At 33.3% G+C, this 4,006-nt stretch overlaps 1 pseudogene; it reads left to right on the top strand.

The window, feature by feature from the left end:
- Positions 1–620: 620 nt before the first annotated feature.
- LOC149569507 (ribulose bisphosphate carboxylase/oxygenase activase 2, chloroplastic-like) lies at positions 621–3,781 on the top strand (annotated as a pseudogene).
- Positions 3,782–4,006: the final 225 nt, after the last annotated feature.

Genomic DNA, 4,006 nt, shown 5'->3' on the forward strand with positions numbered 1-4,006 from the left:
ATAGCTATGTAGTTATGTTTAATTATCCAAAGGCACCAGGAATCAGATTAGATTCAAATTGAAAGTAATTCCAAAAGCACCATGTTACTAAGCACATCCAAGGTACATGAAAAAATGTACTTTAGTACATCATCTATATGTGGAATTTATAATACCACCCTTCAAAAGGCTTGCCTTTGCAACCACCCCAGATGGAACATTAACTAGTTTAAAACCTTATGTTTGAAGGCAACTTGTGCATTAAGGTATGGTCCAAGGAGACACGTCAAAACCTCTCTATCCCTATTCACTCCCTTTTTCATTTTTCTTCGTGTTCTTTTCTCATTTAATTATTTATTCAAGGATTTTAGAGTACTTGTAGATGTCTCCTTTCTGAGTTTTCTCTTAAACAACCCCATATAAAAGGGGTGTAACTTTCTTCTTTATTATGGGCTTTGTCTGAACATCAAGAGACTATATCGAATGGTTCATTGCTATGTTATTTATGAGTTTAGGGCTTGCCTTGTTCTCCTTGACATTCAATAAGGTTAAATGAGAAGTGCATTCAAAGCTTAATTTTTTTGAGATCTATACTCAAGAAGGGTTGCTTGGGTGGTGTCTCAAAAAGAAGATGGTTTCCTATGGTTAATTTTTCATTTGAGAAAGATAAAATAAAGAATGATAGATGGGTTGGCCTTGCATCTAACATTTTTGATGATCAACAAGACATCACTACAGGAAAAAGAATGGTTGATTCTATCTTTTAGGGGGCTGTGGGAATGGGAACCCAAACAATTGTCATGAGTAGCTATGATTACATTAGTTCTACTGAGTGCATGTATGTGTGTGTTTTTTGTTTAGTTTTCCATAGACCATATTTCATTTATAAATCTATTAAATTAGGCCATCTTTGTTTTTTCACTCAATCATGTTGATTATGACTAGGTATGCTTATGATGACACTAAATGAGATAGTTTTTACATAGCTCCTGCCTTCATGGATAAGTTCATCCTCCACATAGCTAAGAATTTCATGGACTTTCCTAAAATTAAGGTATGTAATAGCCTATTTTCTCTTTCAAAAGTTTATTCATTTTGGTAGAAGATGTAAAGAAAGCATGGGAATGTTATTGGTCTATCCATTTTGAGCCAATGCCTAATTGGGTAATGCAAGCGGTGTGAGGTAATGAAAATCATGTAATGCACTTGGGTATTGTTCATAAGGATGGGATAATTCCTTCTTTGATTTAATAGAATACCAAGGGTCATCTAGATCATCTAAAATCTAGCCATTGTGAGACACCCCTCTGCTAGGCAATTTGTCTATAGCCTACTTGTGAATGTGCATGTCATAAGTTTAACCAGCTTGGGTTTGTTTGAGAACCTATGATTAATAGCTTAAACCAATACACCTAACCCCATTCCACATAAATAGATTTTTTGATCTATGCATTTGATTGTTCATGTTATACTGATAACAAAGGGTTCATTTACATGTTGCTATGCATTTCATTATTCATGTTATGTTGATAAAAAAGGGTTCATTTACATGCTCCTAGGCATTGGCCTAACCATTAGGTATTCTAACCTAAGATAAACTCTAACGGATGTACATTTTTCTAATAATGTTTGAGAAGACCATGTAAGTTTTTGATCGTATAAGTTTTAGGGAGGGTGGGTAATTTAGTTGGCTTTGCAATGTTCAAACAAAATTGATCTAATGTTTGGAGAAATTGATCAATGAAAAAATTGAAAATATCAAAAAAGTTGTAAAGAATAGAATAGATGGTGAAATAGTAAAGACATGCCATAAAGATTTCTTTCTATTCTGGAAAAATCTAGAATTGGATTGTGAGCTATTGATTACCATTTGAATAATGATGTTATTGGGCATTCCAACTCTCCTCTTATTTGGAAAATCCAAGTATCTCCTAATTTTGTTTGATATGTTGTCTAGGATTAAACATACTAATGTTTTTGGCTAAATCTCTTGGTCAAAATTCACTCATCTATAACTACAAGAATAAGTGTTTTTGCTACAGAAGTGATTTTACTATTTACTTGCTTATAAATAATAGAAGTTATCAATTATTCTTATGATTTATTTCAATCATTTTGGCTTTCCTTGAATAACAGGTGCCTCTTATTTTGGGGGTATAGGGTGGCAAAGCACAAGGAAAATTATTTCAGTGTGAGCTTATATTTTCAAAGCTAGGGATCAAGTAAGTGAGACATTCTTCTGCAGACAGAGGCTTTCCTCAAAGCAAGTCATTCTGAATTGAGTATCTTTGTTAGTCAAATGCTACTGCCCACTCAGAACATATTCAATTGCAAAACTAAAGTTGAATTGATTTTCTTTACTAGAGCTTATTATTATAAATGCAATCATTAGTTATATTTCTCTAATTCTAGCAAGGATGTTGGGCAGAGGTGAAGAATGGGATTAATGAATTTCTTTTTGAAACTATGCATTCCACCATTATTGGTCTTGCAGAGAGTACAATATTACCATGCCAATTTCACTCACTGAACTATAATCCTTTGAATGGACTAGACCTAGTTAGAAAGAACTACCACATGCATAAATGTACTCTACAATTAGGGCCACAAGTTTTGAAAATTATTCAATAGCAGGGCATTATTAGGGTTGAATAATTTCAAAAATAGAATCTAATGAGGACTACAAGTTTTGAAAAATATTCGATAGGAGGGCATTATTGGGGTTGAATCCAATTTCAAAACTTCTCTTATCTAAAAACTACATATTTTTCTATTCAATGTAGTCCCATTATGATGAGTGCAGGAGAATTGGAGAGTGGAAATGCAGGTGAATCTACCAAACTTATTAGGCAGAGATACAGGGACGCTTCTAATATAATAAAGAAAGGAAATATGTGTGCCCTCTTCATAAATGATCTTGGTGTAGGTGTTAGTAGAATGGGTGGAACTACACAGTACATGGTCAATAATCAAATGGTGAATGCAAGTCTCATGAACATTGTAGACAATCCTACAAATGTTCAACTACCAGGCCAATATAAAAAGTTTGAGAATCCTTGAGTACCAATTATCATTACAAGAAATGACTTTTCTATTTTATATGCACCTTTGATTAGAGATGGATAGATGGAAAAGTTCCATTGGGCACCTACCCAAGATGAACTCATTGGCATTTGCAAAGGAATTTGTAGGGCAGATAATGTGCACCTTAACGTGATAGATAATTTAGTAGATATGTTCCTTGGTCAGTCAATAGGTAAGAACCACCTAAAAATCTTATTATTTGTAATGACTTCTAGCTTATCTCACCTTGTTTCTTTTGGTTAGGGATCCGTATTTAAAAGAATGAAGTTGAGACATTGGTTCTAGCCTAATTTAGGAAATAGCAAGTAAAAAGTTCTAATGTTCTATCTATGATGTCATCATAGTTGGTGGTATATGATGAAATGAAAAATCCAAAATTTTTGTCTTAAACAAATACACTAACACAAGTGTTTCGATTTATATTCCAAACTTCTTTGGTTCTCTAAGAGCTTGAAAATATGATGATGAGGTGAGAAACTAGATCAGCAATGCTGGTGTTGGGAATATAGAGAAGAAATTGATCAATTTGAAGGAAGGCCCACCTACATTCAAGAAGCCTCTGATGACCATGGATAAACTAGTTGAATATGGGCATATGTTAATCCAAAAGTAGGAAAATGTTAAGAGGGTTCAATTGGCATTAAAATATCTCAAAGAAGCTACTCATGGAGATGCTAATGCTGATGTAATAAATCAAGGCACATTCTATGACAAGTAGGAAAAATCCCTTGGTGACCATGGTGATGATTAAGCAATATCATCTCCTTAGGTTTGGTTGTATGAATGTGTCATTTTACAGTTTACTTATACTTGTAATTTCACATCAAAAGGATGAATTGAATTCTTTATTAATGAGCTTATATTCTTTAATTTTGTTTCTTCTCTCAAGAAGACATTTGAGCTATGACTTTAAATACAATACTTTATCATATACATGGTTCTA

Source organism: Cupressus sempervirens, chromosome 3 (assembly GCF_028749045.1).
Source record: "Cupressus sempervirens isolate cs-2001-9-10 chromosome 3, ASM2874904v1, whole genome shotgun sequence".
NCBI classification, from domain to species: domain Eukaryota; kingdom Viridiplantae; phylum Streptophyta; class Pinopsida; order Cupressales; family Cupressaceae; genus Cupressus; species Cupressus sempervirens.